Genomic DNA, 21,635 nt, shown 5'->3' on the forward strand with positions numbered 1-21,635 from the left:
TGTTCAGATAACCTGTAATATGGAAATCAAAGGAGACCCCTTTCTGCTGTTAGTAGAAGACACTGCCCCAGTGCCTGACTCACTGTATGAAAGGATGAGCATGCTAAAAGTCCCATGAAGAACATCTCCTCACCCAAGGACCTGTTTCAGTTAGCTTTGAATCGAGACACGTTTCTAACATGACACTCATCAGTGTTAGCACAAAGAGGATATATTGCTTTCATTCTCCTGTTGACGCTGTCTCTGAGGCAGCAGGCTTTATCTTAGGTGCTCTGCTTGCCAGGTGTTCCTCCAAATGCAGAGTTTAAAATCCGTTGTAGGAGAAACACATAAACAGGGCGACAAGGCTCTGTTATTGCAGGAGGACATTGCCTGAATTCAGGGGTTATTTCACTAGCATAGTAAGTGTGATTTGTTCTCACAGCAATTCTGTCCAAGGTCGTTGCATACAAGACACTGAATACAGTCCTAACCTGGAACATGAGAACTAGCCCTGCTGCGTACACCAAGGTCTTCCAGACACTTGGCACCTACGAGCTCTTACATCAGGATTCTCCTCTCACATATGCTCAGCAAACGGAAAGCATGGCTGTAGTGATAAAAACAGGACAAATGGAAAGTTCTCATGTAGTTTTGACACTAAGGAGATTCTGTCAGAGCTACTCACACTACATCGCTCTAATACATTGCTGTGAAAGCTGAGAGCAAGGAAGGAGACCTAACCTTGTCTTTGCACCCTTGCAGGCATAAGTTTAAAATCAGTATTTCCCCTTTTTAGGGGGGAAATGTCCCCTTTTTAGGACACGTCTCAGTTATAGACAGGTGAAGCTGAGTCTCATTTTCATGTTCGTGCCTGTGCCAAATTGCCCTGCAGATGGTTGGTTGCTGCCATGGGGACTGCACACCTTGTGGCATGTACTTCCCCCGTCCTTGGCTGGAGCGTGAGGAGTTGCTGTTCTTGCCGCATCGGTACAATGGACGTCTCTCACTGAGCTGGTGTCCACGCTGTGTGAATGAGGTCAGTTCTCATGGCAACCACACTTTATCCGCAGAAACGTGCATTGTTTTCTAACACTTTCCCCTTCTGTGTAGAAATGATGTAAAATCCAAGGGGGCAGAAGAGTAAGAAAGAAACCTAATTGGCATGCAAGCGGCAAACGCTGTGACACGTATTTACCTTTCACGCTGATCACTATTGTTTCACAAATTTTTAAGCAGCCCAAAGTTTTATGAGATGAGGCGTATGTTAAGAATACTCCATTGGGGTTGCTCAGCAGCTTGCCCATACAATAGGTTTTTTTATTTAGACAGAAATCAAGTTGACACAGGATTAGGTGTGGCAAAACCCAACAGCTATATTGCTGTGTGCCTCGGGATTATTCCGGTCACTTCCTGCCTCCCTCCTTTCCTTCCCTCCTTCTCCATTTTGAGGAAGCTTGTAGGGGCGAGGGTGATCCCACGGGAGGTTGGGAAGGAGAGGAAGTGCTCTGTTGGTGGGGATGGACAGAGCTCCCTGCTCCTGCCCCTGTCAGCAGGGGATTAGGTGGCACAACAGTGACTGTGACAGCGCTACGGCTGTAACATGGGAATTCTCCGCTGATGGTGTAAGGTTATGTTAAATCTCCTTTGTAGAACTAGCAGCGGGTCGAGTTGTTTTTTTTTTCCCCAGATTTCAAAACCTTTTGAATGGGAGAAAGACGCCCCCCGTGCTTTCAATGGCATTTTCACTCCTTTAAAAGGGAGCAAAGACTTGGCCTCAGCCTAATAAAAACATTTACCTTGATTACACGAACCTCCTCAGTTTTGCCAGCCTAAGCATCCTACAACTCCTCAGACCATGAAGTAGGACTGCTGCCAGGAAAAAAGCGCTGGGAGGCTACAGACAGCGCTGCTCTTAGCGGCGTGGCATGGCTCCCTCCGAGAGGGCAGAGCCGGCTGTAAAAGCTCTTGCTCTTGTACCTTAACGCAATTTCTAGCCTCGTGACCTTTATTGATGCCTTAGCGGATTGCTCTCCACCCTTCGTATGGTATTCGTAAAGTTAGTGTCAGGTACTCTGAGTCTACCAGCAAGACTGATCACAAACCCTATAATTAAAATATTAGTTAGTAAAAACTGTAAAGTACTATATCTATTTTAGATTATTACCTTCTTTGTTGTCTTGGGGGTCACTGTAGATAGAAGCCAGGGTAAACAAGGAGAAAATGACAAAAGCCAGCAAGATGAAAGCTACTTCAAGGTTTGTAAAGGGCAGCTCCATGAACTGTTACTGCTTCGCCTAGGAAAAAGAGTAAAGATTTACTCGGCTGGCTGTGGAAAGGGACTGCTCTCAATAGAGTAGTTACGTCTTTCGTCAGAAGGATACTAGATCCTGGTCAAACTGGTTGAGTAACTTTAGCAGGTAAGGAAACAGTACTGCTGGCTCATACAAGAATTCAAGCCCTTTTTACTGAGGCGGATGTAGTATGTACGTTCCTCTAGGGGATATTTACAGCAGTTATTAAAGTAAAGTTACACTTCACTGAGTGTCTATATCTATCTGTATCCTGTATTTATTTTACATATATTTACATGTGATGCATTTAGTAACAGGAACATATTTGGACTCTGAAAGAGTAGTAAATAAATCCTTATTAAAACAAAAAGTATCTGTAAAGATCTGTAGGAAAGCATAGATTTTCTTAACAGTAAGGATCCTAGTATGTAAAACGTCTACCTTCTGTGTAATGGAAAGTTTAACATGTATGAGGGAAAGTCCCAACATTACAACCAAATTACAAATCAAATCCCAATCGATAGTTAGTCCAGGGATTCTGAATGGAAATTTAAAGTGTTCGGTTGCTCACAGGATTTAGCTCTAAAAGGCAGTCTCCCTGAAATCTCAAAACCCAGGAGTCCAATACATTTGTACAGAGAAGTTGAGAGAAATCAAAAGCATGTAAAAAAAATGAAAACAGCTTGCAGGAAATAAAGGGAAGCCAGCACTTACTGATTGCCAGGAATTTGTGTGTACATTCCATTGGGATTTCTTCAAAATCATCACAGTTCTAGAAAACGATTCAGTATCGTGGACCGAATTAATCACTTACAGCTAGAAGGATCTAATATAGTGTGGTTCCCTGACGCTTTTCAGTTGCTGCCTCGCGGGTGGCAGGTACAGTCCACATCAGACTAGAGAGTGGGGAAAGTGGAAGGAGAAGGCGCAGCTCAATGAGTTTTTTTTTCTTGTACCTGTCTTCAGGATGCTGGCAATCTGCGAGCAAACCGAAGCAACAGAAGCTGTATCGATGCCATTGGGGCAGTCGAGACCGAAGTTTGTATGTTGTAAATCATGTTGGATTTTAAGTCCTAGTAAAATATTAACATAACTGTAAACAAGACTAACTAGTATAAGAAAGAAACCCGGCTCAGTAAAACGTAGTAGCACGAATTTTGAAATTCAGATCCATACTGATATAAGCAATAATTATTGGAATGATGCTGCTATGTTAGCAAGAACCAAACCTGTATAGATGCAACTTACATGAAAAATGGTCCTTCTGAAAGATCTTTCTGATCACTTTGTCAGGATTTTTTTTATTTGCTGTAAAGTCTTGGTCTGAAAAATACAAATACCGTTTATACAAACTAAGGCATCGGTCACCCCTGATTGTATTAGCTACATGTTAATTAAAGGGGATTACTAAACTGTAATTTTTAAATATTCTGATTATTCTGTTATTTAAAAATATCAAATATTTTGACATTGCTATTTTTGAGTTCTGGTCTTTTGTACGGTGATATAAGCAGGAATATTCCCACAAGGCAACGGAATGATGCTTGTAAAACCCAGTATCAATAACACCAGGATAAAATAGGAGCATGTAAATGATATTTTTACCTACATATCATTGAGTAGTTTAATATCAATCATAAAACCCGAGACATTAGGCACAACAAAAAAAAATTAATCTGAACAGCCACCAGTAAAAGAACTGATGGTTGATAATGCTTTTTAAAGCTGCTAAATCCCATTGAAAGTACTTGGAATATAAGCTCTGTAGCTGTCCAGGACATCACATTTTTTTCTCTTTGCTGTTGGCAGTATTCGTTAGCTAGCTGCCATACCTTTAAAAATAAATACAAGTATAGCCATCTACTGGTGCTCAAGTGTAACTATCACTAAAGAGAAAGAGAAGTCATAAATGGTAAAAGAAAAATTAAAAGTGTTAATTCTGGATTTATTCTTATATATATATATAAATCCTTAAGTCTGAACTAACACAAAACTTATTAGCAAAAATATGCATCTGTCAGAATAAAATTGTAATTTGACTTAATATTAAAAATCACAGAACATTATAATAAAATATTAAATCACAATGTTCATGTATTTGTACATTGTCCATTGTACACTGAGAAAACAGCGCATCTTTCTTCTTGGAGACCAGTTCAATGGAGACGTGTTCAATGGAAGACCAGAATCCTCTGCCTATGTCCTACTGTTGTCATGAACAGAGAAAGTATGCCATATTTGTTAAAAATAGAAGGCTTGTGCCTCGTATTGAGGTCTTATTAATACTTTGAGAAGGCTTTACAATCAGACACAAATTCTGTTTAGATATCTACAATGACACTAAAGAACATAGGGGGTTAACCCCTCAAATGTGGCAACTAAAATATGACGTTATTTGATATAAATCTCTAAGTTTGTAAGCCATATTTAAAGTTCAAGTTCCTTTTTGTTTTTCTAGGGAGAAGTGTTAAACAGAAAGATTAAGAATGAACTCAAAACCAAACACCTGATTCAGCATCATCATATGACAGGGAGTCTTCAGAGCAAAACAGGAGGTGCTAGTGGGTAGGATAGACCTAAATCTTTCAGTTGAAAAACATTGGGAAGGGAAGGTGTTTATAAGTAACCACAGGGTCTAATATGCTGTCACTGTCTACCTGGAAAACTATGACAACTTCCTCTTCTCACCCCCGTAAGATGCATCTTCTGCATTTGTCACAGTATAAAGGTTACGCAAAACCCTCCATCTTCCTTAGAGGCTGACAAGTCTACCATATGTTTTCAGCTGAAGGATACCCTTGTTTTAGGAAAATGCCTTTAAAAAAAAATACCAGGAGGGCAAAAATAGCTGGAAAGCAAAACATGCTTTTTGAACATGAATAACCTTTCAATATATGGGTTATTCACTGAATTTCTAATATCATTCTCCATCATGAAGGCAGATTGTTGTGCGCTGGGTAGAAATGAGGAAAAGAAGAATGTGCAGATGTGGGAAGGAGGTGCTCGTGGTGAAAAAATAGAGACAAAAGTTGATAGCCTTGTAGAGAAATTGGACTAGCCTTCATCATTACTATGTGTTTACAGGGACCTTGTCAAAAATTACCCCGCTTAAGATACAGCTGCTGACATTTTACTGGAGAGCAACGAAACCTCAGATCTTTGTAATGAATTCTGCTAGTTTTGGAATCAGATTAACTTGGAAAAAGATAAGGAAGTCAAGACGATTTTTGAAAGGTTGTTAAAAGGTTTGTATTGAAGTGTATATATATCTATGTATATGTGTGTGTATATATGTCTTTATAACACACTAAAACTAGACGACACTTACAGAATGTTCAGTTGCAGCCAAAACCAGATAATAATAGTGTATCTCGTGATTTACCAGTTTACCAGGTGGGGGAAATGGAGTCAGCACCAACCAGAGCTGGCATTTGATGGCTGTGCAATGTTCCTTTCCCCAGCTTTTTCAAATAAATGTGTATGAAAAGTAGTTCAATGACCAGATTCCTCAGACTTTTACTTTCTAGGTTAAATTCTGGCCCCACTGGAATCTTTAGAAAGCTGATCCATTACACTGGTGTGGCCTGGATTTCACGAACACTGTAACAAGTTCCTCCACAAATACGTTTGTTGACTTGTGTGGGATGACTGAGAAAATAAGGAACTAACTGTCAGGACTACACGTATATATCATGGCCTTAGAAAAGATGAAAGAAAAATCTGAGACTGAAAAGAAAAGAAAAATCCAGCATTTCTCCAAGCAGGACTTATAAGAGGTTAGTCAAAGACAGAATGGAGATTAGAATAAGAACTCAGTGGGAGCTGGACAGAATTAAATCCATAATTTGAAGTCTTACTTTTTCTTTTTTTCTTTTTCTTTTTTTTTTTAATCTATGCACTTTTTTTTCCTACTCTAGGTTGCTTCTTGTCAATAAAAATATTATTCATTTTCTTTAGGAATGATCAAGTAAGATTGTAGGAAAAAGTTGAATATGGGACAGGTAGAAAATATAAAGCAAACATATATTCTGCATACCTAGCTGCCTGTTCCCGTCACTGGAAAGAATGCTGCCAAGGAAGCGGAACTATCCTTCATGACAGTGCTTGTAGTTAATGTAAGTTCTTACTGGTTTTGCAGAGGCACTTCCTTATCCATTGCTGCTGCTGTCGTTGGTGGTGTCGATCACTTCTGAAACCAAACAGTGGACCTGACCCCGTAGAGAGTATACTCAACACAATGAAGTGTCAGAAAATGAGGAAAGGCAGTATCCAAACTTTAAAAATGTTCTGCTTTAATTAAAATCCGGCTTTGTAACTGACAGAAATTATTTGATCTCATAAAAATGGTTGACTAAACCAAATAAAGTGCAAGGGTCAAAAAGTGACGTATGAAAGTGTAATGTCTACAGCTTCCATCCAGTGATTGTTCCTATTGCTGATAACATGAGGTACCTACTTTACACAGGCCAAGCAAAGCAAATATGAGCTTTGTAAGATATTAACTTCAGTTATTTGTCTTAATGCAGTGGAACATATATAATTGGTCTCTATATTTCTAGTTGTTCTGAATTTTTTACATGCATCGCATAATAAAATTATGCTACACTGCCATTTCTTGAGAAAGACTTATGTGAATGTGGCCTTCTTTGCTTTAAAGTAACAAATACTGTGTTATGAGAGTAATATTATTCATAAACCTACTGTATTTTGTTTGCTATAAACAAGTCCTTAAGTTTTTATCATTAAAAAAACAGTAATAAAAGTCAGGCCATGTATTAAAAAAAGAGTTCACACACTGAAGGGAATGGATCTGAGGCAGATTCTGCACCACCATTAAAGGCATTAAATGATTTGTTAGTTGTTACTGTTTTTCCACCCTTTGTTGCTTTTAAGCTGTCATGCAATTCTGTTTCTTGGCAGGTCTTTCAATTTGCTAAATATTGAAAAGCTGACTCTGTGCTATGACTTCATCTGTTGCAAATTAGCATCATTTGCTAACTTGAAAATGGTGAAGATCTGATGAGCAGCTTCTTCAGTGAATTATAACCTGCCAAGTCATGTGCTGTGGTGGGCTGGGTATCCTAATAAAAGAGTTTATCTATTTAAATCTGCTTGGCTGTTCAGGCATCATGGCTATATCTACAACTAAATCAGATACAAAGGAAAAGGTAAGAGAGGGGCTGTGGAAGGAACAGCCAGAGTAGGAAAAAAAAGAAATTGCCAGAGGAATAAATAAGTGTCAGCGTGTACAGTGTGTGTATATCGAAGAAGATAAGGACAGCCTTTGGACTTAGATATCTGTAACTCCCTAGTTATCTCAGTATATCCTAAGTTCATAGTGGGTATGTTCTAGTCTCTTGTTTGCTGAATATGCTCATTTTATTTCCTTAATTTGTATTCTAAGCTAAGCGAAGTATAACTTAAACCAGATATATTAGCTGTGAAAAACGCAATAAGGTATAACTTTTTTATGGTATACTGAAAAATAACTAGTTCAATATAAGCTAAGGCATCTGCTCCCTTCATAGAGTTTGGCTTTATTAACAATTGTATAAAAAATGGGATGCTATGGAGATTAATTCAAGCTTTCTCTCTAGGCTTTGCTGAGGAATTTTCTTGAAGAATGCTCAGTTTACAGCATACGTCCTTCTTCATTATCTCAGTAAAGAAATGAGCCAACAACGTTAGTGACTCAGCAAGGCCCATAAAATAGCTTTTGCTAAATAAAATAAAATAAAGAAGGTGGTTGTATATCTATAATGTTGTTACAAAAAAAGTTGTTGAAGTTTCTCTGAGAATCACTGTTCCTCACTTACTTTTGCAGCTAAACTGTATTCAGTTCAGGGGCATTTTCTGTTCATAGAAATTGTCAGTGACAGGTAGTTTTTCTAGCTACTCTTGTTCAGGGTTTCCTGTTCTTGTTGGTTTTTTTTTTTGTGCTCCAGAGAGAACTGTTATATCCAATGTCTTTCTTATTAAATGTACCTCTGTTTCTTTACGTTTGCTGTCCATATATTGTTCCATGTTTTTACCCGCCTAAACGACTGACGTGGATTAAAAGGCAGAAGATCCTGCCGTATTTTTTTTGTGAGATATTGATGACTTTATAACTCAGCACTGGAGTGAGATTTTGTTTGTAAAACTGAAGCTAACACTGTTGACCTACAGAAACAATTCTAAATGTGAATGATTTTTTTTTTAATTTTTTTTTTCAATATCAGCTTGAGATCTATTCTTTCTAATAAACTGTGTGTAAATTGTGTGATCTAGGATATGCCAACCCCTGAAAAACAGTAATTTTACAACCGTGACATTTAGCACTGTTGAAATATCCTCTCTCTAGGGTAAACTTTGGTTTGGGTGTATGTATCACCCTTATCACACTACATGACCATGTGCTTTCCATTAAGCACCATGACTAATAGCTGTCGTGCATCCTCAGCCCCTTCCTTGCTCAGAGGTGAATTGTGTGTGGAGCAGAATTTGGGCAGGGCTTCCATTTGTTTTCTCTGCAGACACATTGTTACACATTTCTCTTCAGAAAATTGGTTCTAGGTTGCTCCTTGAGCAGAAGTGGATAAGCTTTATGGTAGTATGTAGGATCTCCTGGGCTATGTTAAGTAGACAGACTAAACGAAACTTCGTAATTGTAAAAAGAAATCATTCTGCATTTCTTCCAAGACCCTAAGGCTTAATATTTTTTTAATTTTTTTTTAAATATATACATAACTGTGGTCACATCAGAAAACATACAGGTCCTATCTGTGAGATATTTGAAGACATAAAGGGGAACTACATCATCTTCCATTCCAAGTCAGTGCTAATTATCTTTTAATATGAAAAAGATTGAGTATAAAATCAGGACCTGACTTTGCAGTGTAGTAACACTTCTAGCTTAGATCATATCAATAAGAGATGGTGTTCATCACTTCATAGGAACCATAACTCACTTCCCAGTACTCTTCAGCAATATTTCTGTACAATACTAAAAACTTAAAAGAAAAGGCACAAAGTAAGCAAATATAAAAGTACTGGCCTACTAATTAATTAGGAAACAAATAATTATAACCAATTTACTTCAACCTAACTCATCTGGAGATGCAGTTGTATGGTCTGTGTTATCAACCGTGGTCTTTGCGTTGCCAAACAGGATGACTGCTTACCTAGTAGCATGAATAGGAAGGCTATATATATTTTTTTCTTTCGCCACACTTTTTATTTGTGGGACACATCTTGCATGAACAGAGATTTCCTGTTTAATGCCACAGCTAGAATGCAATTTCCACTTGGGTTCCTTTTTTCCCCTTCTGTTTTCTCACGGTTGTCTAGGATGTGATTTTTCTCACAAAAACTTTGAAACTGAGAACATTTCACAGCAAGGAAAACTCTGAAAGTATTTAACCACTTGGAATGCACATTTACAGATACCTTTTCAAACTCACAGGCATATCCATATCCAATGCAAATGATTTGTTCCTAGTACATAAAAACAATATTGGAGTTAACAATAGATTTATGTCGGCTTTCATGCTTATTGTATCACTAAAATGATCAGGTGGAAAAAGAGCTAGTAGACAAAAGCCAAAAAGGTGGATTTCGGCTAGTGGTAAATGACTTCTAGTAGCTACTTTTTTTAGGGTTCAGTTTGACTGATCTTCTTATCTCAGTGATGTGGCAAAGACATAAAGTAGCTGGAATTGGCCAGTAGTGAGTCGTCCTATGTTGACATAAGACAGTGGAGATAACATATCTGCTTCCTGCAGCCACAGCTCACAACCCCAGCACCGTTCCTTTGGTAGATCCACAGTCCAGTAACGCCTGTATATGAGGTCTGGCCAGCACGGGGTCTGCCAACCCTTAACTCTCAATTTCTCCATTACAGCTAATTGGATATGGGGCTAAAGCGCCAGGTTGGTCTTTCAAATGTCCTTGTACACTTCCACTGACGATATATGAAAGGACTAAAATGTAGTTTTCAATTCAGTTAAGTGTAAGTCAAGAGTGAACAACGGTCTATTTGTGTGACTTAAATTATTTTAATGTATCTAATGAGAATTTCTGAGAATAAATTGGACTTGGGTAACGAATAATGGGATATGCTTGCTGATTTGATCTTACAGTGCCACGTATACTTCTTCAGTTGAATCCCTCTTTTTATAAAATATTGTTATAGCTGTCAACACTGTGATGTCTGTAATATCTTATTTACAACCAAATCCAGTTCTGTGAAATCTTAAAGGAAATATTTTTTGAAACTCATTTCATACCTTTTACCATCTGGTCTCTGTAGATGTCACTCTTTTGACTATTTTAATGGTGGTATTTTGCTGGTAAATGAATATGAAGGGGACATTATGATTTATCTGCTTCTCTAGGTGCTTAACAACACATTACAAAATAAATATACAAATATATGATTTCATATGCAGGATTATCTACTCTCCTTCATTTACTGCTATTATCCTAGGAGCAGTAGGTAAAATAATAGTTGACACAAACATACACTTTATAATTTTCTCAGAATGACAAAGGAATATGTAATTACTGGTGTTACTCAGCCTTGTGGTTTTTATATATGTTTTGGTATCTCAAAAGGAAGTAATTCTGCCATTTACCCCAACAGAATATTTAAAAAGTTCCCTCCCACATACTCAAAAATTGGTCTATGGTGTTTTAATACAAATATATTGTATGTGTTCTTAAGCAGTTTGGGACAGCCTATCATTTTGGGCTTCCTTGCTCTCCTCTAAGCCTACCAGGATTAATGTGCACATTGAAATCAGTGAAGTCAAAATAGAAAGAGCACTCAATTATTTTGGTATTCTACTGTTTCCCTTTCTGGCCTCCTTTATATTGCATGGGCCCTGTTGTGACCAAAATTCATGTTGCAGACCTTCCTGGACTGAAACTTTGCAGACATAAAAAATTTGACTGAGATAGCTGGGGCCCCAAATTGGCTCCAGATTTTACTCTGCTGCTGAACCTTAGATGGCAAATTAATTTGTAGGTGGCTGCTTGCTTTTGTATCCCACTGAAGAGATCCTGCCTACCTTATGCAAAAATACATAGCTGATGATGTTTTGATATAAAAATTACTACAGCCAAGTACACTTCCAAGGTATTTTTTAGATAAATCTGTACCCATTTGTTGCAGTTTATAGATAACCCTGTATGCAGTCAGAATTTTTGAGTTCTTACTATAGAAAATGGAACCGAATAAGCTAAAACAAGAAATGGTAGTAAGATACATAAAAGCCTGTAGGTTGGAAGAACAAACACCTTCAAATTTCTGTAGCTGATTTGGAACTGGTGAAAACTGCTCTTTTTTTCCTTGAAGACAGAATTATCCCCGTGTTAACCATTTGGGGGAGGCAAGTGGATAATGACCCAGTTTAAGACCATCTAGATTTCATGCAGCCAGCTATGGGGTTTAAATGACATTTTAGGAATATACTATGGTATGCAAAGCTCATTGAGAATGGCTACTTAATTCAAGTTACTCTGAGCTATCTGTATGCATCTTTTCAGTTTGGTATTTACACCGACGGTTTATGGTTTATATCATATGCGGTACATACAATTGCAAATGACCAAACCAAAGTTGAAAGGGGTCATAAAACTCTGTATTCTCACAGTATTGACATGCTATAATCAGCCGAAAGGGTAGTGTGTATTCAAGTAACCTTTTGCCCGCAGTATGTAATTTTCATTTTCAAGTAGTTTACATTTCAGGCAGTGGATAAAATTTGGCTTTGCAGCTGTCTACTAGAGATTTGGTTTTGTTCCTTGGATTTGACCTCAGAAAGGAGAAACTAAGGAATACTAGAAAAAATGTTTATTCAGCAGTCTTAAGTTTCCTAATGCCCACCAACCTAGCTGAATTTCTCTGATCTTTACTTAGGGAATTAAATTAACTTAAACAAATATGGTGGTTTTTTTCTATTAGCCTGAAATCAGAGAGTGGCATTTTAATTATTATTAAAAGGGAAAGAGACAACTTGGTTTCAATCAAAGGACATATTTATTGAAAATTTGGTATAAGTAATTCTGATAAATGCGTTAAAGGAGAACTGAATTGAAATAGTTATTGAAGAGCTCTATTCATACATTTTGGATACATTTTGAATACAACATTTTGGAAAAATTCCAAAGATGTTGTCATTTATAAACCTTCATAAATTCAATTTCATATATTTATTAGAACAGTCATGTTATTGAGAGCAGGCTATTTTACTTTATAACCTCCTGACTTTTTAATTATTGCAAAGATTTAGGATCGTTCTCATAACTCTAGTAAAAATCCGTGTTTACGTGAACAGTCATATGCCACTGCATGTATTTTTCTTCCTAACTTCTACGTCCTTGGTTTTTTTTAATAGTTAGGACAAGTGTACACATCCTCAACTTCTGGGGCACCATTCTCTTGACATTCCCTAACCCCTTAGCGAAGCATTTGTACTCCTAAACTCACCGTCTGGTCTAATACCTCAGAATGAATCTGGATTCAGCATTATCACAGGAGGGAGGCCTTATCAACAGCTTATGCCTCTTATTCTGTCAGTGTACAAAAATATATTTTATGTAACTTCTTGATTCCATTTGGGAATGGAGGCGGACAAAAAAAAATACAGACGCAGAACAGCCATGGGAACTCCATGTTGTTCCGTCAATGTTCCATAAGGAGTTATGGACACTGTGTGTTTTGTCACAAGTTTTGAGAAATACAAGCCCCAGAAAATCCTAAAATTATATCTGCAAATTATTTCCATAATGCTTCAACGTTTGATAATTTCTTTTAATCCTAGAAAGTATGTCATTTATGCATTCAGACTTGAGCACCAGCCTGAGAGCTGGGATTGTGATCTGTCATGGTGACACTTATGGCTTACAAAAGATGGCTGGTCCACAAGGGTCCATGTTACTTTTGGCATTCAATTATTTGTAGGAGTGATGCATCAAAGAGAGAAGATAAGGGTGATGTTTTACATATTAAACCTGTTCTGAATTGAAAGAATATTCAATAAACAGTCTTTGGAATCAGTTTTTGTAGAATATGTACAAGGGTGTAATAAAACTCTGACATTTGAGCTGTTCATAGGTTACTAAATCAAATGAGGCTTAAGGCAGTGAGAAGTGCACATAGACAATTAACCCATTATGGGATGATACTTCTGAGGTTCAAAGCTTGTTATCCTGATCTTTCTTTGATCAGCAACTGTGTTATATAAACGAATTTTTAAAAGGGATCCTCTACTGAGAAGCAGAATTTGTATCTGGAGTAGTATCTCAAAATCATAAGAGTCAAATCACGCCCCCCCACTGTCACCCTCCAATGTTTCTCAGTCTTGCTAATAAAACCAGGAGGGAAATACAATCTCTCTTAACTGCCTTATTTATTCCCTATAAATTTAAGTATTTTGAAGTCCAAAGTATTATCCTTTCAGGTGCTCATTTTGCTTTTCTGGAAAAAATTGTGCTTGACTTCCACTGAATTAATTTGTGAAACTCATGTAACGTGAAACATTTTGGAAGAGAGAATTATACTATGTATTCTTATTGATATCCATATCCTTAGAACTAGATGGCTGAGAAAGGTGTGACCTTAAATTTTCTCATATCTGCATATGTGAAGAATGGTATACGTATTGTATGTGTATAAGTGATAAATAAGCTATTGAAACTATCTATCTGACAGAAAACATTACAAATATTTTTAGATAGCAAGACATGAGGCATTATCATTCTGATTTTTTTTCAGGGATTTTAATTTTTATTCTTGTGAAAATTCAGTAATGTCAGCTGCAAATTGTCAATGGGAATCTAATCTGTGTCGATTTAAGGCATTAATACATTCTGAATGATGTTTTTAAAAAAGAGGGGAGAAATAGAGTTGTAAAGTGCTTCAAGAGTGTTCTGCAACATCAGATTTTTCTCCAGTTAAGTCAAGCTAGGAAAATTACTGTTGCTATCTGAAACAATAAGAAAGGGTGACAGCCACAAAGAAAATATTTTAGAGAAAGAAAATTAGAAAGAGAGTGTTACTGGCATTATCTAGCAAAGGTAACTTTTTTCACACCTCAGTGAATTTTTTTAAAGACTTCTTCCCCTGCTTTTTCTTTTTGATCTGCTGTGAACACATTGAAGTGGATATATAATGCATATTCAACATAAAGACAGAGTTAGGTTTTCTGACACTTAGAAGAGGGAGAAAAACAGGACCGCATGAAAGACCGTGGTGGAGAACTAACTCTTCTATTAACATTGCCTGAAGGAATCATTCAGTCTGGGCGTTTTGTCACTAAAGGAAAGAAAATCCTCAGATATTGCTGTATTGCTATAACAACTCCTTTATTTCTCTAGCATTTCAATTCATCATCCCATTTTCAAGTGACGCAGAAGACAGGATCAGGTTGTGAGATGTTTGAATATTTTACTATATATTTTTTTTAAAAATGGTATACAATCCAGACTAACAGTAATACCAAAACTTGTCTATGTTTTTTTCCAGTGAAAATTAACCACTTTGGGCTAGGAAAAATTAGAAAAATAACTTTGCACTGAGACACATACCTGCACCTACGTCCAGGGACAGTCACACACGAATCAGAAGACAGAATTTTACACATCAGTGACTGTTGCCGCAAGCGACGGAGTTTTGGGTAAGGCTGTGCATTCCCCTGTGCACTCTGTTTGCTCCAAGGCCAGATTCTACCATCATTATTGCCGCAAATCAGCATCTTATGTCACGAAAGTTTGAATGAAGTTATGCCATTATGTATTTCTCCATAGAATCAGATATCTGCAGAAATTCATTAGGCTCTGACGTTGTCTAACAGTTCCACTTGACCTCCTAACGCAGGAGTATTTGCTTTTAACAGAATTAGAGTATTTTCATTCTGTGTCTAGTCAGAACTAAATCATTCAATTTGGCACAAAAATTGTAAGGCATTTTGCTTTGTGTATCTTAGCCATTTAACCAATATTATAGAATATTTATATTTACTGTGAAAAATCCCCACCAGTTAGACTTAAAGATCTGTTCATATTTTGAGTGTAATACATTATTTTTACCTTTAAAAAATACATTTGTGTGAGGACCGGTTCAATCAGGGATTAGTAATGGCCTATAAAACTGTTCAGATCTAGCTCAAGTCACTGTGGAGAGCTGCTCTGGTTTGGTAGCTGAGGTTTACGCTTTAGCTGGGATCTGGCTCAGCTGGCCCTTTAGCAATAGGTGCTGTATGGTGTGATTTTTATATCAGTCAAAATTATAATGCTAGGTTTACATGAGAAGTCAAAAAATGTGATGTGCCAAACAGCATGTGCTGGGAAATACGATAGTTCAGTTACCTTTTGTACATATGTGATGTAAAAATGTTGCTTTTTGGTTTTGAATATTTTAATGTACTGCCAGGGTAAAAATTAACACAAAGAAAGAAAAAAGAAAATACTCCAAAAAAATGGGTTTTTTTTCTGTTTTCTTATGTCTTATTGAAGCTATCTGAGGAATTGTTTTGCTCACCTAGGCACACTTCAAAATCAGCCTGGTGCTTCTGAGTGGACCAAAAGGCCAGTGCAAAAACCATCGGTAATGGAGCACAATGACACAGTCTGACACAGATGCATTGCAGCAGCTCCTGAGGAGACATTATGATGCATTTCACCTCCATATGAGGAAAATGCTAGGATGTTAATATGGGTATAACCTACAATATAAATTTAAATAAATCATGGAAAAGTTACCTCTGTATATACAAAAGAGAATGGAGTTTTAAAACATTAATAACACAGCAGCTTTATTTTTCTTTTCACACTTTCACACAATGTAAGCAAATTGAGAGCTTTAACTTTAGTGTTAAATATTCATTCTGACTCAAGGAGATTCAGCGATACAATTTCTTTTACTATTTATGGGAGTTGATGTTGTTAACCCCTGTTCAGATGTGACAACGAATTTACTTTTGTATTTCTGAAATTACCTTTTTTAGTATAGAAGGGCTAAAGACTACAATTAGTTGAATTGAAAAGAAAAAGAATTACAAATGCCTTCACTTAGGGGTAAAAACCATTTGGAGAAAAAAAAAATATTTTGACATTCTCAAGGAGATGCTGAAACCAAGTGAATTTTAAATAACAGGCCATTTTAGCTAATTTTCTTGTGTACAATTTTATATTTTCTACTTCTTTTCCAGAAGATACTACCTTTTCCTAGCAGTTTTCATAAGGTAGGAGTATTTGGATGTAAAATCTGGTCCTTTAAGGTGATGGTTTGAGGGTCAATTGCAACATTAAAATCCTTTCACCTAATTTTTGTGAATTATCCTCAATGGCAAAATTTTTGTGAAGATCTAGAGCAGAGAGAGGTATGAAAAAGGCAGCTATGCTACTGTTAAATCTTTTTTTTTTTTTTTTTTCCCCCCAGGCATTGGGCTTTATAACTTCTATAACTACTACACTGAAGGTTTGTGTGCCATGGAACCCAAACACTTCCTAAGTGTCTAGGTTCAGTAGGGCATAGGCTGGCTTTTAGCTATATTTCATCTCTTCCTATCAAGAAGGACAGGGAATGACCTAACTCCACCCGAGTGCCATATCCATCAGACATGCTTTGTTAATAGCATGGGCTGCACTGAACACAGTGACGAGTCCACCTTTCCTCAACACTGGGTCACTGGAAGAGGGAGCAGTCCTGTCGCAGAGCAAAGTAGTGGCTGGAGTGCTCAACCAAGAAGTGGGTCTCGGCCGTCCGAAGTAAGTTTAGCTCAAAGTTCTGATTAGAAACAAGACTGGCATAGTGCTTTCCTCTCTTGTCACTGGAAGTTTATCATTAAAGAATTCAGAAAGAATAAATATGAGGGAAACTGACTCTGTATCCTCAAGATGAGCTCACGATCTCTGAGGCTGGGCTGTGTCCCAGCCCATGTTGTGAAAGAAGTGACCTGTTTGCTTTGGCACTCTGAAGCTTGATCTGAACCGTGCAGTATATCCCTACTCCATCAGTCTCCGAGGTCTAGAGTGGGGATCTTTGCTGGAGCATGCTATGACGCTCCTCTGGCCACATCTTTCACCTTCTTCCCAGAGCATGGGGTTAGAATGTCATTGATCTTCATTGTCAAAGAGTCAGGCACTGAGACCTGCTCTTTGGAGGTGTAAGGAGCTTAAGCTGTTTTAGATATGCATATCTGCCCTGAAGCTTCTTCTCTTGCTGTTGCAGTATTTCATTAGGTACTTATAATGGCCAATCTGAATAGAATCCCTAGCAAAAGGGGGGGAAAAAAGCACCTTAAACTAAGGATTATAAATATATTTTCTTACTCCTGTTTAGCATTTTTTATGGCCTGACTGACCTTTCTTATTGAATAAAAGTCTTTTATATTGATTTAGCAGAGCAATCGATTAGAAGGGCTCACACAATCTATGCCATTGACTCAGCTCCACTAGAGAAACGCATACTTAAGCAGTGGAAATGAATAGGTTGATAACTTCTAATCTGCCGAAGATATCTGCTTATCAGGTGAGTTAACTCTTCACATCCACACAGCATGATAATTTTTAAAGGAACAGAGATCTGTGTTGTATTCTTCAAAATTATCAATATTTTTCATGAAGGATACAAATTTGTCATTTGCTGCAATTTCTGGAATAATGAGACCATACTGTGTTATCACACATGCACAAAAAAGAAGGAAAGGTGGTAATGTTCCTAATGAAAGTATTTTATGTTTCTTTTTTATATCTGTGCCTCTGTGGAGGAGTTTTGCATGTGTGATGGATGACAGAAATATAATATAGATAATATAATATAGAAGGGCCGTGACCAAATGAAAGGAATGTCACAGAAGTAAAATACAAAGATTAATGGTAGCAGAAGGATGGAAAGGTCTATCTAACTGTTGTTATTATAGTTAAACATAAAACATTTTTCTTTCAGGTTTCTGTTTTCTGAAGGCAGGAATAGTAACTCATTCCCTAGCCACCGTCACGCTGGATAAAAAGGTTTTTTTATCAACTTCAGATCCAGTCGATATATCTCTTGCAAACTTGCCTCTTGTTCGTGTTCTCAAACGACACCACTATGGTGCACAAAATTATTTTCCAAAAGAGTGACTTCTGGGAAGATCAAGTGGGAGATGCTTTTTGGAAGCTAGGATCAACTTGGCTATCTTTTTGTAAGTTAGTTTGAAGCTATACTGTGAAAAGCATCCTTTTGGAAAATTTAATTTTTGTTTTGATAAAGACTTAGTTAATTTTTTTAATAAGATGGCTTGATCAGGCTTAAAAAGTACTTGTCAGGCAAAGGCAGAAATTAGCTGGACTGTGGGGCAGATCTTCCATCTGATTTCATTTGGGAATTCCATTTTATGTATTTACCCTATGTGATGTAGTAAATTGGATTTGCCCCAAAAGCTGTAGGTTAGAACTCTTAAAAATACATACATGTGGTCGGGCCCTGTAAGCCACACTTTTCAGTTTATTTTTGGAAACCTGTCTCCAGTTTTGTGAACACATCAACTCCAATAAAAAAGCCTGAACAGTGTCTCCGTATTCCTACGTAAATCAGAAAACTAAGCCTCTAAATTCTATCATTTGGTTGCCTACGGTAGCTACTAAAGTAATCTAGAGGTTGAATTTTTCACTTTTCTTAAAATTGTTCTTGGTTTTACTAATATGGGTTTTTCAAGTTATCTACCTATTTCCATTACACAAAGACATAAGACTTCTCTGGCAGCAATGAATTTAACTGAGGGCGTATAACTGCGTTAGGCACAGAAGACAGAAGATTTCAAGCTCTTAAACTGTTTGAACGTCCAGGTCTATTTGGGTTTATGGTCTGTACCACCGCAATACCATTCAAATGCCGTATTACTGTAACTCCACTGATCTGAGTAATTACAATAGACGAAGGGGGGATTTTAGTAGTTGTGGCTGAAACTCTGAACTTTGTGAATGGAAAACCAAATTTAAAACTCTTCATGCCACCGTGTTGAGTTGTATTTTCACTGAAGATTCCAAATGTAGTGAAGAGGACAATTTTCATCACAGTTAAGAGAATGGCTGCCATTCCAGGCCAGTATGTGGTAAGCCCATACAAAAGTCATTTTAAGTTGCGTCTTGAAAAATGGAAGTAAAAATGGGTTTTACTGTATAATTTTTACTTTTGTTATATTATATTTCGAGATGCTTAGGAAAATTAGAGTCTTAAGAGGTGGTACCTAAGTTGCTATGCTAATTCCCAATGATAAATGCATGCTACACTATCAGTTCTTAGGTATCAGAATGTACGTGGCCAGGTGACTCTTATACCCCAGGGTAGATAAAACTTCAAGAGGTGATCTTAAAAGTCTCGTCTGGCATTAAAATATGAATCTCTAAATTATATATTCCTTTGCTCTCAAAAAACCCCAGCAAAACCCGAAACAAAACAGCATGAACTTCTGACTGTACTTGTCAGTGGACCAGAGATACATTGTATAGTAAGGCTTAGTTATTTAAAGAAATGAATACAAAGGAGCAGAATATAATTTCTTTCATTTGATTCTCCAAAAATTGCGACTGGTAGCAATTCAGAACACTCACTTTTCCTTCTAGTGAGCATGCTGAAATGCTTCCGGTTTCTAAGGTGTTTTAAAAATAAATAATAGGAAAAAAGAATAAAGATTTATTGGGTAAAATATTAAATAAAAATGATTGACCCTGCAAGCTGGTATCTCTCCTCAGTCTCATTCTACTGTCCAGCAGCTTTTCATTGGCTTCATGAGCTGCACAACCCTTACACAACTCTCTTTAGGTCCTACAAATAGCTTCTTTACTCTGATTCTGGCTAGTGAGTCTTCTCCATGTTGCAATTAAGCCTTTTTTTTTCTCTCAGCAGTATCCCAGGCTCAGCTCTTGTTGCAGTTGTCCGTTCCTCTCTGCTCTGCATACCAGAAATGCCTCCAAGCTGTGTGTCATTTTTGTTTGATTGTCTTGTTGAGTAACCCTGTTAATATGTTGGGAACAAAACAGAAATATATTGAATTACTGTATACCAAGATGTATTCTGGAGATACTGATGTCAGATTTAAATATTTAGAAAACTGTAACTTCCATTATTCCATATGCTGTGCTTACCTGGAAAGGAAAGTAAGCGGATTGGGTGGGTTATGTTCAAATGAATGACGAAAGTATTAAATCCCTTAATGGAGATGATCTCTTAGCCACTGTCTTAGGTGTGCAAGGAAGGGCTGAGAAATACAGCTCTTTAGGCAATTGAAAGGGAGTTGAACAACTCTTCCTTAACAGTCATTCATGGAGGAAAAAATGCTTTTCAGTAAGTTAACAAAGGGCTTCTGAGAGACAAATATAGAACTTAGCCCAAATTCCTTCCAACCGTTTCAAAAAAAGAAAACTAGAGAGTCTGTGTAAGAGAGAAGCTTTCACCATTATATTCTCTTTCTACCTAACGTAAGGGAGAGAGGTTCCGTATGACCATCCTCCTAAGAGAAATTGCTTTGCTGTTTCCGTTAAAACACACCAAAAAAGAAAAAGCATGAAAAATCTTTCAGAAGGAAAAATACTTGGAAGTCTGTCTTCTACTGTTTATTTTTCTTGATTTACTTTTCCCATCAGTCTCTAAAGGGTAGAGATAATGATCCTAGCATGTAACAGGTCGACTTTGGGGATATTTCTACCTCTAATGAACATGGATGCTCATTGTTACCATGGAAGCAGATAAAACCACTGGTTGAGAATATCAGCAGTTACCAGTGCATCTACCAGCCCAACGAGAGATTATAATGAAACCAAACAGTAATGCTAGAAGATGCTGCAATAAATGGCATCTGATTTGCTCTCTTTGTCTTGCTGCTCTAACAGGTTTCAGGCAGTTGTTCCAAAATGAAAATTATCTTTTGCAAAGTCACTAATTGTAAGTAGTGGTCCTTTGCTTGTGAGGACTTATGCTTCTGTCTTCCACAGTAATTCCTAAATTGGCAGTGGTAGCCTGGTTTATATCATCTGAAGTCAGATTAAAGGAGCAGTGAATCTGTTGCTATTGTCCCATACACAAAACACTGGCATGCTTCTTGGGATACAGGAAAAAAACCTGGGGTCTTGTCAAGATTGAAGTGCTAGACAAAACAGATGTGTAGGATGTTGAGTTTGAGATACCCGAGGATAGGTAAATACATATTTTGTAATAAAATAATTTTAGGTAGTATTGTATGTATGTATGGGCAAACATGACCCAAGCCACGTAGACACCATTGTTAATATAGCGCCTAGTCTTGAGGGGTGAAAATATTTGATTACGGTTAGTGATGGTTTTGGGGGCTTTGTGTTGTTTTGACTTGTTTCAGCGGTACTTCAACTGGAACACAAACT

At 37.2% G+C, this 21,635-nt stretch overlaps 1 long non-coding RNA gene across 1 annotated transcript; it reads left to right on the plus strand.

The window, feature by feature from the left end:
* Positions 1 to 900: 900 nt before the first annotated feature.
* Positions 901 to 15,994, plus strand: LOC128910613 (uncharacterized). Its single transcript, XR_008466795.1, has 3 exons — positions 901 to 1,018; positions 14,782 to 14,932; positions 15,800 to 15,994. It is a non-coding gene; the product is annotated as an uncharacterized LOC128910613 (long non-coding RNA).
* Positions 15,995 to 21,635: the final 5,641 nt, after the last annotated feature.

Source organism: Rissa tridactyla, chromosome 5 (genome assembly GCF_028500815.1).
Source record: "Rissa tridactyla isolate bRisTri1 chromosome 5, bRisTri1.patW.cur.20221130, whole genome shotgun sequence".
NCBI lineage: Eukaryota > Metazoa > Chordata > Aves > Charadriiformes > Laridae > Rissa > Rissa tridactyla.